Source organism: Halichoerus grypus, chromosome 3 (genome assembly GCF_964656455.1).
Source record: "Halichoerus grypus chromosome 3, mHalGry1.hap1.1, whole genome shotgun sequence".
NCBI classification, from domain to species: Eukaryota; Metazoa; Chordata; class Mammalia; order Carnivora; family Phocidae; genus Halichoerus; species Halichoerus grypus.
In genome coordinates this window covers 61,484,150-61,499,202 of record NC_135714.1, presented here as the reverse complement: position 1 = coordinate 61,499,202, position 15,053 = coordinate 61,484,150, and the positions used below count along the sequence as shown (strand labels likewise).

The 15,053-nt window shown below is 37.7% G+C and overlaps 1 long non-coding RNA gene across 1 annotated transcript in view; it reads left to right on the top strand.

The window, feature by feature from the left end:
- The window catches only part of LOC118541624 (uncharacterized), a 170,081-nt gene extending 162,589 nt beyond the window's left edge, over nucleotides 1–7,492 (top strand). Inside the window, exon 3 of the long non-coding RNA XR_013446147.1 lies at nucleotides 7,312–7,492. This is a non-coding gene — a long non-coding RNA (uncharacterized LOC118541624). The remainder of the gene's footprint in view (nucleotides 1–7,311) is intronic.
- The last annotated feature ends 7,561 nt before the right edge of the window (nucleotides 7,493–15,053 follow it).

The window sequence follows — 15,053 nt, the reverse complement described above, 5'->3', positions numbered from 1 at the left end:
TTGTAATATAGCTTGAAATCGGGCAACGTGATGCCCCCAGCTTTGTTTTTCTTTTTCAACATCTCCTCGGCGATTCGGGGTCTTTTCTGATTCCATACAAATTTTAGGATTGTTTGTTCCAGCACTTTGAAAAATGTCATTGGAATTTTGATCAGGATGGCATTGAAGGTATAGATTGCTCTGGGTAGCATAGACATTTTAACAATGTTTATTCTTCCGATCCATGAGCATGGAATGTTTTTCCATCTTTTTGTGTCTTCTTCAATTTCTTTCATGAGTGTTTTGTAGTTCCTAGAGTATAGATCCCTTACCTCTTTGGTTAGGTTTATTCCGAGGTATCTTATGGTTTTTGGTGCTATTGTAAATGGAATCGTTTCTCTAATTTCTCTTTCTACAGTTGCGTTGTTAGTGTATAAGAAAGCAACTGATTTCTGTGCATTGATTTTGTATCCTGCCACATTACTGAATTGCTGGATGAGTTCTAGTAATTTGGGGGTGGAGTCTTTTGGGTTTTCCACATAAAGTATCATGTCGTCTGCGAAAAGAGAGAGTTTGACTTCTTCTTTGCCAATTTGAATACCTTTTATTTCTTTTTGTTGTCTGATTGCTGTTGCTAGGACTTCTAGTACTATGTTGAACAATAGTGGCGAGAGTGGGCATCCTTGACGTGTTCCTGATCTTAAGGGAAAGGCTCTCAGCTTTTCCCCATTGAGAATGATATTCGCTGTGGGTTTTTCATAGATGGATTTTATGAACTTGAGGAATGTTCCCTCTATCCCTATACTCGAGAGTTTTAATCAGGAAAGGATGTTGTATTTTGTCAAATGCTTTTTCTGCATCAATTGAGAGGACCCTATGGTTCTTCTCCCTCCTCTTATTAATGTGTTCTATCACATTGATTGATTTGCCAATGTTGAACCACCCTTGCATCCCGGGGATAAATCCCGCTTGGTTGTGGTGGATGATCCTTTTAATGTATTGTTGGATCCTATTAGCTAGGATTTTGCTGAGGATTTTGGAATCCATATTCATCAGGGATATCGGTCTGAAATTCTCCTTTTTGATGGGGTCTTTGCCTGGTTTGGGGATTAAGGTAATGCTGGCCTCATAGAATGAGTTTGGAAGTTTTCCTTCTGTTTCTATTTTTTGAAACAGCTTCAGTAGAATAGGTATTATTTCTTCTTTGAATGTTTGGTAGAATTCCCCAGGGAATCCATCAGGCCCTGGACTCTTGTTTTTTGGGAGGTTTTTGATCACTGCTTCAATCTCGTTACTGGTTATTGGCCTATTCAGGTTGTCAATTTCTTCCTGTTTCAGTCTTGGCAGCTTATAGGTTTCCAGGAAGGCCTCCATTTCATCCAGATTGCTCAGTTTATTGGCATATAGTTGTTGATAATAATTTCTAATAATTGTTTCTATTTCCTTGGTGTTAGTCGTGATCTCTCCCCTTTCATTCATAATTTTATTAATTTGGGTCCTTTCACTCTTCTTTTGGATAAGTCTGGCCAGTTGTTTATCAATCTTATTAATTCTTTCAAAGAACCAACTTCTAGTTTCATTGATCTGCTCTACTTTATTTCTGGTTTCTAATTCATTGATTTCTGCTCTAATTTTAATTATTTCTCTTCTAATGCGTGGCTTAGGCGTCGTTTGTTGCTTTTTCTCTAGTTCTTCAAGGTGTAGAGTTAGTTGGTGAATTCGGGATTTTTCTATTTTTTTGAGTGAGGCTTGGATGGCTATGTATTTCCCCCTTAGGACTGCCTTTGCAGTATCCCATAGGTTTTGGACCGATGTGTTTTCATTCTCATTGGTTTCCATGAATTGTTTAAGTTCTTCTTTGATTTCCTGGTTGACCCAAACATTCTTGAGCAGAGTGGTCTTTAGCTTCCAAGTGTTTGAATTTCTGCCAAATTTTTTCTTGTGATTGAGTTCCAGTTTTAGAGCATTGTGGTCTGAGAATATGCAGGGAATAATCTCAATCTTTTGGTATCAGTTGAGACCTGATTTGTGACCCAGTATGTGGTCTATTCTGGAGAAAGTTCCATGTGTGCTCGAGAAGAATGAGTATTCTGTTGTTTTAGGGTGGAATGTTCTGTAAATATCTATGAGGTCCATCTGGTCCAATGTATCATTCAAAGCTCTTGTTTCCTTGTTGATTTTCTGCTTAGATGATCTGTCCATTGCTGCGAGTGGAGTATTGAGGTCTCCTACAATTAACATACTGTTATCAATATGACTCTTTATTTTGGTTAACAGTTGGCTTATATAGATGGCTGCTCCCATGTTGGGGGCATAGATATTTACAATTGTTTGATCTTCTTGTTGGATAGACCCTTTAAGAATGATATAGTGTCCTTCTGTGTCTCTTATTACAGACTTTAGTTTAAAATCTAATTTGTCTGATATAAGAATTGCTACCCTAGCTTTCTTTTGAGGTCCGCTGGCATGGAAGATGGATCTCCATCCCTTCACTTTCAGTCTGGATGTATCTTTAGGTTCAAAATGAGTCTCTTGTAGACAGCATATGGATGGGTCCTGTCTTTTTATCCAATCTGCAGCCCTGTGCCGTTTTATGGGAGCGTTTAGGCCATTCACGTTGAGAGTGATTATTGAAAGATATGAATTAATTGTCATCATGTTGCCTGTGAAGACGTTGTTTTTATAGATTGTCCCTGTAAATTTCTGTTGTAGATCACTCTTGGGGTCTTTCTCCTTTTATAGAACCCCCCTTAATATTTCTTGCAGGGCCGGCTTAGTGGTCACATATTCTTTCAGCTTCTGCCGGTCATGGAAGCTCTGCATCTCTCCATCCATTCTAAATGAAAGCCTTGCCAGATAAAGTATTCTTGGCTGCATGTTCTTCTCATTTAGTACCCTGAATATGTCTTGCCAGGCCTTTCTGGCTTGCCAGGTCTCTGTGGATAGGTCTGACGTTATTCTGATGTTCCTCCCTCTGTACATAAGGAATCTCTTCCCCCTAACTGCCCTTAAGATGGTTTCCTTGGTTCTAAGATTTGCAAGTTTTACAATACATGCCAGGGTGTTGGCCTGTTTTCCTTGATCTTAGGAGGGGTCCTCTCTGCCTCTAGGACTCGAATGTTTGTTTCATTCCCCAGATTAGGGAAGTTCTCATCTACGATTTGCTCAAATACATCTTCTAGTCCTCTCTCTCTCTCCACTCCCTTTGGGATTCCAATTATTCTGACATTGGAACACTTCATGGTGTCACTTATTTCTCTGATTCTATTTTCATGGATTCTGAGTTGTTTTTCCCTGGCCTCCTCTTTTCCCTTTTTATCTATTATATTGTCTTCCAGGTCGCTTATTCTCTCTTCTGCCTCAGTTACCCTAGCTGTTAGATTATCTAGATTGGATTGGATCTCATTGATAGCATTTTTAAGTTCTGCCAATTCACCTTTCATTTCTGCCCTTAGAGACTCTATGTTGCCATTAATTGATTTCTCCATTCTAGCAATTGTCTTCACAATTGCTAGCCTGAATTCCATCTCCAACATCTTGGTTATATCTGCATCCATTTGTAAATCTGCAGCATAAGTCATAACCTCTGAGTCTTTTCTGTTTTGGGAGCTCCTCCTAGTCATTCTGTTGATGGGTGTTTGAGGGAATGTATAGAGTCCAAATTATTGACCAGAACCCAAGCAAGATGCACCTGTTTTCTTGGGACCTTAGGGTTGTTGGCCTCTTCTTTTCCCAGCCTGTCTTCTGTGGGAGGGGCCTGCCAGTGCTGTTACTCAGGCAACCCTGTTTGGGCGGAGTTGCCCTATGCCCCTGTGGTGGGGGATGGGCTCAGTGGGAATCAGTCTTTGGGGCTTTTGTTCTCTGGCACCTTTCCCTGGCAGCTTTCCATGTCTCTTCCACGAGTCAGAGCAGAAGAGACCATTTCCAACCCTCTGCCTCAGAGCAGAGAGACCGCAGTCTGTTCTTCAGTGAGCTCTCCAGGCCACACTGTCTCCGTTTCTGTCCGTGCTGCTATAAACTGCAGCGTCCTGGGTTGTGTGCCCCTCCGCAGCACTCCCGGTCCTGCCTCCAGGCTCCTGTGCCCTTTGTGCTTCTAAAACCGCCAGCCCTCCCAGTTCGCGCACACGCCCCGGCCGCTCTGGGTTTCCACCCCGGGGGTTGCAGTTCACCGGCGCGACCCTGGCACTCCAGGTTTCCGTCCCGGGGGCTGCAGTTCACGTGCACGCAACTCTGCAGCTCCGGGTTTCTGTCAGGGGGGCTGCAGTTCACGTGCACGCGACCCCGCCACTCCGGGTTTCCACCCGGGGGGCTGCCCTAAGGTCTTTTCCCTGATGCTACCGGTCTGCGAATCTGTGCCCGTCCGCAGCTCGCGAGGCTGTCACTCACCAGCGGTATTGGATCCCCAGGGCCAGGCACCCTCCCACTGCCGTTTATCCTCTGATATCTGCCTGCGGAATCACAGCTCTCCACTTCATACCTTAAAACCAACTGCCTGCGATATTCTGTTTGTAGAGATCCAGATCTTCTTACATCTCCGGCTGGTTTCATGGGTGCTCAGAGTGGTCTGGTAGATATCCAGCTCAATTCTGGGGACCAGCTGAAATAGGGTCCCCTACTCCTCCGCCATCTTTCCGCTTTTCCCCCTTTTTAAAAATTAATTTCTAGTTTCATAACTTTTTTGTCAAAAAAAAATACCTAACATGATTTCAACTTTCTTAAAATTATTGAGACTTGTTTTGTAGGCCAACATGTGATCTATCCTGGAGAATGTTCCATGTGAAATTGAGATAAATGTGTATTATGCTGCTTTGGGATGGAATGTTCTATATATATGTTAAGTCCATCTGGTGTAATATGTCATTTAGGGCCAATGTTTTCTTACTGACTTTTTGTCTAAATGATCTGTTTGTTGATGTGAGTGGGATGTTAAAGTTTCCTACTATTATCATATTGCTTTCAATTTCTTCTTTCAGGTCTGTTAATATTTGCTTTATGTACTTGGTGCTCCACCAAATACATATATGTGTGTGTGTGTGTGTATATATATATACACACACATACATATATATACATATATATATTATATATATACACATATATATTATGTATATATACATATATATAATATATATTAAAAAGAAATGGCACTAATTAACAATAAAACATATATATATATTTATATATATATAAATGTTATACCTTCTTGCTGAACTGACCCCTTTATCATTATATAAAGCCCTTCTTTGTCTTTCATTAAAGTCTTTGTTTTACATAGCAGCAATGTCCACAATAGCCAAACTGTGGAAAGAGCCGAATTGCCCTTCAACAGATGAATGGATAAAGAAGATGTGGTCCATATATGCAATGGAATATTACTCAGCCATCAGAAAGATGAATACTCAACTTTTACATCAACATGGACGGGACTGGAGGAGATTATGCTAAGTGAAATAAGTCAAGCAGAGAAAGTCAATTATCATATGGTTTCACTTATTTGTGGAACATAAGGAATAGCATGGAGGACATTAGGAGAAGGAAGGGAAAAATGAAGGGGGGACGTTGGATGGGGAGATGAACCATGAGAGACTATGGACTCTGAGAAACAAACTGAGGGTTTTAGAGGGGAAGGGCGGGGGGTGGATGGATTAGCCCGGTGATGGGTATTAAGGAGGGCATGTACTGCATGGAGCCCTGGGTGTTATATAAAAACAATGAATCGTGGAACATTACATCAAAAACTAATGATGTACTGCATGGTGACTAACATAACATAATAAAATTAAATTAAATTTAAAAAAAAGTATTTGTTTTAAAGTCTATTTTTTTCTGATATGAATATAGCTACATGAGCTTTCTTTTCATTTCTATTTGAAAGCAAAGGAATGGAAAAACATATTCCATGCAGTCTGTGTGTGTCCTTACTTCTGAAGTGAGTCTTTTGTAAAAAGTATATGATGGGTCTTTTTTTTTTCATTTATTCAGTCACACATTTCTTTTGATAGGCAAATTTATCCCTCTACATTTAAAGTAACTATTGAGAAGTATATAGTTATTGCCATTTTGTTAATTGTTTTCTGGCTGTTATTGTAGTTCTTCTGTTTCTTTCTTCTCTTTTTCTCTTCCCTTATGTTTTGATGGATTTTTTTAGTGTTATGTTTAGATTCCTTTCTCATTTCCTTTTGTATATTTACTATATGTTTTTTCCTTGTGGTTACTGTGAAGTTTACATAAAATATCTTATGTAAATTGCAGTCTGCTTTAAGTTGATAACAACTTAATTTTAAACACATTGCAAAGCTCTTTTTACTCCCACATTTTATATTTTTGATGACTCTTTTTATTTTATGATTCCCTTAATTATTGTAATTTTAGTTAATTTTACTACTTTTGTCTTTTAATCTTCATGCTTGTTTTGTAAGTGATTGATCCACTACCTGTTATATATTTACTTTTTGCAGTGAGATTTTTATTTCCATATGTTTTATTTTTAATTAGTGCCATTTCTTTTTAACTTAGAGAAGTTCCTTTATCACCACTAAGCAAGACCTACAAGAAATGTTAAACTCCTTTAGTTTTTGCTTACCTGGAAACCTCTTAATATCTCCTTCAATTCTGAATGAAATTTGGAGAATTCTTGGTTGGAAGTTTTTTCCTTTTAGCACTTTAAATATGTCATGCCATGTCATAAGGCCCTTCTGGCCTTAAAAGTTTCTACTGAAAAATCTGCTGACAACCTATGGGTTTTGCCTTATATACAACAAGTTGTTTTCCTCTACTGCTTTTAAACGCCTCTTTATCCTTAACTTTTACCATTTTAAGCACAATGTGTCTTGGTGTGGATATCTTTGTGTTCATTTTATTTGGACTCTCTGAGATTCCTGGATCTGGATATCTGATTTCTTCCCCAGATTAGGGAAGTTTTCAGTCATTATTTCTTCAAATATCTTTTCTCATCCTTTCTATCTTCTCTTTCTGGGATTCCTATAATGCAAATGTTATTCTGCCTGATGTTCCAAAGATCCCTTAAGGTATCTTCACTTCTCCCAGTTTTTTTTTGTTCTTTTTGTTTTGTTTTTTATGATCTGTCTGGCTAAGTGTCATTGGTTTGTCCTCTGGTATGCTGATCCATTTTTCCTACTTCATCCAGTCTGCTGCTGAACAAACCTAATGTCTTTTTAAGTTCAGTTATAATTTCTGTTTGGTACTTTTATATTTTCTATCTCTTTTTTGAAGTTCTTACTGTGTTTATCCATTCTTCTCCTAAGTACAGTGAGCATTTTTTAAAAAGATTTATTTATTTATTGTTTGTTTGTTTGTTTGTTTGTTTGACAGAGAAAGAGAGAGAAGCAGGCAGATGGAGAGGGAGAAGCAGGCTCCCCACCAAGCAGAGAGCCCCATGTGGGGCTCGATCTCAGGACCCCAGGATCATGACCTGAACTGAAGGCAGACACTTAACTGAACCACCCAGGCGCACCTCAGTGAGCATCTTTAGTGACCATTACTTTGAACTCTTTATCAGGTATGTTGCTTAACTCTATTTCACTTATTTCTTTTTCTGAGGTTTTGTCTTGTTCTTTCATTTGGAACATATTTCTCCATTTCCTCATTTTGTCTGACTCTGTGTTTCTATGCATTTGTAGTTCAGCTACTTCTGTTCTTGAAGTATTGTACTTACGTAGGAGATGTTCTGGGCCCAGAAGCACAATCTCCCCTGGTCACCAAATCCAGCAACTCAAGTGGTATCCCCTATGGGAGCACCCTCCTATTCTGTCAGCACCATAGCCATTGTGTATCAGTGGCCAGGGCTTACACTGGGACATGTCCATGACTGCTGTGGTGTATTGGTGGCAGGATTTTCAGGAGGGTGTGACCACTGGTGCTAGCAAGTTAAGGGGAGAATTCTAAAATGGTGTCCACCAGCACCAGTATTAATCAGACTGAGGTTGCAAAAATGGCTTCCACCAATGTCTCAGTCCCCAAGGATTCCCTGATGTTTCCTGCCTCTCCAGCAGATGCTTTAAGGTTAGCAAATGGGTCTCCCTTCCTATGGTCTTTGTACTTTTCCAATGGGTGTTCTTGTGCTGGTTTCCAGGTCAAGTGAGTCTGTAGTCAGATCCTTTAAGAGAAGGGTGTCCAATTCTCTACAGTTTTAGTTTTCCTGAACATAATCCCCATTGATTTTCAAAGCCTGGTGTTTTGGGGCCTCATCACTTGTGTGCAGGATCTAAAGGTTGGGGTGTTTAATGTACAACTTGAATCCCTTGCTCCTGAAAGAAAAATTCTATAACTTTGATATCCCTCTTAATGGTCATTTGCTGTAGCTGGAATGTAATTTTATCCCTGGTGAGTCCATGTCTCTGCCTCTCTTTGCTCCCTTGATGCTATCCTTTTATCCTTTGTTGTGGATGCTATGTTCATGCAATTTTTGGGTCCTTTCCAGAGAGAATTATTTCATATGTAGTTGTAGATTTGTTGTGTTAATGAGTGGATATGAGTACAAGATCTTACTATGTTGTTATCTTGAACCCTCCAGTGACATTTTAATGCCCAGTCCAGGCAGGTTGGCTATCTATGCTCAAGTCAGGGACCTGGTTGGGAAAACTTGGGATGGGGAAATCTGGATAGAGTACTCCCTGTGGCTCTGCAGATGCCCTGGAACCTCAGAGTTTACAGAGTTGGCCTACTTGTCCCTAGTAAGGGCTTGCACTTCCCACTAAAAGACTATGGTCACAAATACCATATAATTTCACTCATATGTGGAATTTAAGAAACAAAACAGATAAGCATAGGGGAAGGGAAGGAAAAAGAAAATAAGATGAAAACAGAGAAGGAGGCAAACCATAAGAGATTCTTAACTGCAGGAAACAAACTGAGGGTTGCTAGAGGGGAGGTGGACAGGGGAATGGGGATAATTGGGGGAAGGGCATTAAGGAGGGCACCTGTTGTAATGAGCACTGGGTATATATGCAACTGATGAGTCACTAAATTCTACCCCTGAAACTAATAATATACTGTATATTAATTAAATTGAATTTAAATAAAAAATTTTTAAATTGAAATAAAATGATGACTTTTATCCACACCCCCCCCCCCAAAAGGAAAAACACTGTGGTCACAAAGGCTATCAGGAAGGTTTTGATGCATGAGACACCAGAATCATTTAAAAGTTCCTTCTGTTGCAATAAATGATTTTGTTTGAGAGTCCAAAGTGGCTCTCTTCTGCAGGCCAGAGCTGACTGTAGAAGTGGGGACAGGGCTAGGCACATATATATCTATCAGAGTGATGGCCCACACCAGTAATTGGAACCCAGACCTCTCGTCAACAGAGGTCTGGGACACCAGATGAGCTTTCTATTCCAGCAAAAATACTAGCCAACAGAATGATCTAGAATGGGTAGTGGAAAAAAAATGATAGAAATTATTTATGCCCTCAGGACCATGTATAGCAGTGGGGGCTATAGTTAAACCTATTATAGGTATCCTCCAAAAATTGTGACTACTTCATGCACTTCTCACATCTATTTGAGTCTCACTTTAAATTTATACTAACTTGTCACTGTTTATATGTGGCAATTGGACCCTAGCAGACACTACTCATGCTCCACCCAGATTCAGTTGGATCCTTTTTATCATTTCTCTATGCCTCTCCCCTGAATTCAGTGTGCCTTCACTTCCAAAATTCACACCTGTCTCATCTCCTGAAGCCTATCACTGGACTCTGGATATGGATGGGCCATGGGGGTTACATCCCTTGTGTTTGGCCCTTATCTGATGATTGCTGTTCAGCATGGCCCCATAAAATAGGAGCAGTCCTCTGCTATAAATATACCTATCAGTGTTCCTCTGTGATATCAAACTGAAGCCAACATAAGCAGGACTTTTTCTTTTCTTTTCTTTTTTTTTTTTGCAGGACTTTTTCCAAAATCTCACCCTTACTTGTCTTTTTTCCCCCTTCCTCTTTGTACTTTCCTCCATTCACTTAACAGTTTCTCCTGGGAGCATTTCTTTAAAAAAATATTATGTTGACATTCAATGTTATATTAGTTTCAGGTGTACAGCATAGTGATTTGACAATTCTATACATTACACAATGCTCACCACAATAAGCATAGTTACCATCTGTCACTGTACAATGTTGTTATTATATTATTGACTATATTCCCTATGCTCTACTTTTCATCTCCATGACTTATTTATTTTACAAGTGGAAGTTTGTATCTCTTAATATCCTTCCCCGATTTCACTCATCCCCATAATCCCCTCACCTCTGGCAACCACTAGCTTTTTTCTCTGTATTTATGAGTTTGTTTCTGATGTTTATGTTTGTTCCTTTGTTTTAAGATTCCACATATAAGTAAAATCGTATTTGTTTTTCTCTGTCTGGCTTATTTCACTTAGCATAATACCCTCTAGGCCCATCCATATTGTTGCAAATGGCAGGATCATCATCTTCTTTTTTTGGCTAAATAATATTCCATCTTCCATTCATCTTCATTAATCTATTGATGGACACTTAGGTTGCTTCCATATCTTTGCTATTATAAATAATCCTGCAATAAACATAGGGGTGCATATATCTTTACCCAAAGAAAATAAAAACACTAATTTGAAAATATTCAGGAATTTATCCAATTCCAGTGGAATTACTGGATCATATGGTAGTTCTGATTATATGATAGTTCTATATTTAATTTTTTGAGGAACCTCCATAATGTTTTCCACAGTGTTTGCACCAATGTAAATTCCTACTGACTGTGCAGAAGGGTTCTCTTTTCTCTACATCCCATAAACACTTATTTCTTGTCATTTTGATACTAGCCATTTTGAAGTTTAAGGTGATATCTAACTGTGATTTTGATTTGCATTTCCCTGTTGATTAGTGGTGTTGAGCATCTGTCCATGTGTCTGTTGGCCCATTAAATTGGATTTCATGGTGTTACTTGGTTTGGGGCTAGTTGGGGTTTTTAGTGTTAAATTGTAGCAGTTCTTTATATATTTCGGATACTAACCCCATGTCAGACATATCATTTGCAAATTTCTCCTATTCAGTAGATTGCCTTTATGTGTTGTTGGTTTCCTTTACTATTGCAGAAGCTTTTTACTTTGATGTAGTCCCAATAGTTTATTTTTGCTTTGGTTTCCCTGCCTGAGGATTCATATGCATAAATAGGTTGTTAAGGTCAATATCCACGAGATCACTATTTTGGGGGGGGCAGTTATTGTTTCATGTCCACATTGAGATCTTTAATCCATTTTGAGTTTTTATGGATGTTATAAGTTGTCCAGTTTCATTCATTTGCATGTAACTGTCCAGTTTTCTCAATACCATTTATTAAAGAGATTATCTTTTCCCCATTGTATATTCTGTCTCCTTTGTCGTAGATTAATCAGTCATATAAGCATGGGTTTATTTCTTCTCTTTTAAGATTTATTTTAGAGAGAGAGAGAGCAGGGGGAGGAGCAGAGGGAGAGAGAGAATCCCAAGCAGACTCCCCACTCAGGATCTCATGACCTTGAGATCAAGACCTGAGCTGAAATCAAGAGCCAGATGCTTAACTGAGCCACCCAGGCACCCCAAGCATGGGTTTATTTCTGGGCTCTCCCTCCTGTTTCATTGAACTATGTGTCTATTTTTGTGCCAGTACCATGCTGTTTTGATTACTGTAGCTTTGTAGTATATCTTGAAATCTGGAATTGTGATACCTCTAGCTTGTTCATTCTCAAAATTGCTTTAGGTATTCAAGATTATTTGTGGTTTCATACAAATTTTAGGATTATTTTTCTAGTTCTGTGAAAAATACTATTGGTATTTTGATAGGTATTTCATTGAATCTGTAGATTGCTTTGTAGTGTGAACAATTTTAACAATATTAATTTTTCTAATCCATCATCATGGTACATTTTTTCCATTGCTTGTGTCATTTTCAGTTTCTTTCATTAGCATCTTTAACTTCCAGAGTATAGGTCTTTCCCCTCCTTGGTTAAATACATTTCTAGCCATTTATTCTTTTTTATGCAATTGTAAATGGGATTTTTTTCTTCTCTTTTTTGGCTACATTATAATTAGTGTATAGAAATGCAACAGATTTCTGTACATTAATTTTGTATTCTGCAACTTTACTGAATTCATTTATCAGTTTTATTAGTTTGGTTAAGTCTTTAGGGTATTTATACATAAAATCTGTATCATCTGCAAATAGTGACAATTTTATTTCTTCACTACCAATTTGGATGCCTTTTATTTCTTATCTGATTGTTGCAGCTAGAACTTCCAGTACTAAGTTGAATGAAAGTGGTGAAAATGGACACTCTTGTTCCTTATCTTAGAGGAAAATTTTCAGCTTTTCACCATTGAGTATGATGTTAGCTGTGGGTTTGTTATATATGGCCTTTATTATATGGAGGTATGTTCCCTCTAATTCCATTTTATTGAAAGTTTTTATCATGAACAGATGTTGAATTTTGTCAAATGCTTTTTCTGTATCTATGGAGATTATAGGGTTTTATCCTTCATTTTGTTAATGTGATGTTTCGTATCAATTCATTTGTCAATATTTAACCTTTGTTGCATCCCTGGAATAAACCCCACTTGGTTGTGGTAAGTTATCACTTTAAAAAGTATTGTCAAATTTGGTTTGTTAATATTTTCATGAGAATTTTGCATCTCTGTTCATCAAGGATATTGGCTTGTAGTTGTGTTTTGGTTGGCTGGATTTTTTTTTTTTTTTTGTAGTGTATTTGTATGGTTTTGGTATCAGGTTAATAATGGCCTTATAGAATTAATTAGAACATTTTCTTTCCTCTTCTAATTTTTGGAATAGTTTGAGAAAAATAGGAAAAATAGGTATTCTTCTTTAAGTGTTTGGTAGAATTTACCTGTGAAGCCATTTGGTCCTAAACTTTTGTTTGTTGGGAGTTGATTACCAGTTCAATTTTGTTACTAGTAATCAGTCTGTTCAGATTTTCTATTTCTTCCTGAATCAGTTTTAGGAGTTTGTATGTTTCTTGGAACTTAATTTCTTCTAGGTTGTCCATTTTGTTGGCATGTAATTTTTTGTAGTAGTCTCTTACAATTGACATCACAGAAATAAAATGGGTTATAAGTTCTCATCTTTCACTTCTGATTTTATGCAAGTCCTCTTTTTCTTGAGTCTGGCTAAAGGTTTACCAAGGTGCTTTTTTTTTTTTTTTAAATTGTAGTTAACATACAGTGCAATATTGGTTCCTGGAGCAGAATATGGTGATTCATCCCTTACACACAACACCCAGTGCTCATCACAAGTGTCCTCTTTAATACCCATCACCCATCTAGCCCATCCCCCACCCACCTCCCTCCATCAGCCCTCAGTTTGTTCTCTATTCTTAAGAGTATTTTATGGTTTGTTTCCCTCTCCTTTTTCTTCTCTCTTCTCCTATGTTAATTTTTTTCTTCTTAAATTCCACATATGAATGAGATAATATGAGATTTGTCTTTCTCTGACTGACTTATTTCACTTGACATAACATATTCTAGCTCCATCCATGTTGGCAAGATTTCATTCCTTTTGATGACTAATATACCATTGTATATTATATTCCATATATATATACACACACACACACACATATATACACACACACACATTATCAAAGTTTTTTTTACCTGTAAAAAAAACCCGCAGCTTTTGGTTTGTCATCCTTTCTTTTTGTCTGTATTTATTTTTCCCTAATCTTTATTATTTTCCTCCTATTTAATTTGGGCTTTGTTCTTTTTCTAGTTCCTGTAGGTGTAAAGTTAGATTAAGATTGGTTTTATTTCTTAAGATGGGCCTAAGAACCATAAACTTCCATCTTACAGTGTCCTTAAATCTATGGAATTCAGCAAAAGAGGTATGTTTCCATTTTTGTTGTCTCATGGTATTTTGATTTCCTATTTGATTTCTTCATTGACTCACTGGTTTTTCAGTAGCATGTAGGCCTTCATGTTTTGTGTATTTTCCAGTTATTTTCTTGTAATTTAATTCTGGTTTCATAACATTGTGATCAGAAAAGATGCTTGGTATAATTTCAATCTTTTTAAATTTATTAAGGCTTGTTTTGTGGCCTAACATGTGATTGATCCTGGAGACTATTCCATGTGCACTTAGAAAGTATATTCTGCTGTTTTGGGTTGGATTGTTCTGCATATATATTAGGATCATCTGGCATAATGTGTTGTTCAAAGACACTGTTTCTTTGTTGATTTTCTGTCTGGGTGATCTATCCAATGATGTAAGTGGGATGTTAAAATCCCATATTATTGTATCACCATCAGTTTCTTCTTTAATAGCTGCTTGGTGTATTTAGGTGCTTCTACATTGGGTTCATAGATATCTACAATTGTTATATCTTCCTTTTGGATTGATCCCTTTATCATTATATAATACCCTTCTTTATCTCTTATTACAGTCTTTGTTTTAAAGTTTATTTAGTCTATTCTGCCTCAGCTTGCTTTTTGTGCCCATTTGCATAGAATATCTTTTTCCATCCCTTCATTTTCACTTCAGACCTAAAGATACTTATATACTGAGTCTCTTAAGGGCAGCATATAGAGTGTTTAAATTGATTTTTTAAAAAAAACCAGAAGCTTGTCTTTTGGAACATTTAGTCCATTTACATTTCAAGTAGTTATTGATATTGATGGGGTGCCTGGGAAGCTCAGTTGGTTGATCATCTGACTCTTAGTTTCAGCTCAGGTCATGATGTCATGGGATTGAGCCCTATGTTGGGCTCCATGCTTAGCACAGAGTCTGCTTGAGTTTCTCAAATAAATCTTTACATATCAGTAACTTTTTTTTTTTTTTAATTTATTACAGGCCAGCCTCAGAGGCCTCAATAAGGGAATCTCTTGTTTTTTCAAGTTTTTATTTAAATTCTAGTTAACATAAAGAGTAGTATTGATGAATCACTAAATTGTATTTCTGAAACCACTTACAAATAATGCCCCATGCTTATCACAAGTGCCCTCCTTAATACCCATCCAATAAGGGAATCTTGTCCTCCCAGTTGAATTCTCTGCCTAAGAAGCTGCTAGAGGTGTTGATTCTGAGAATCAA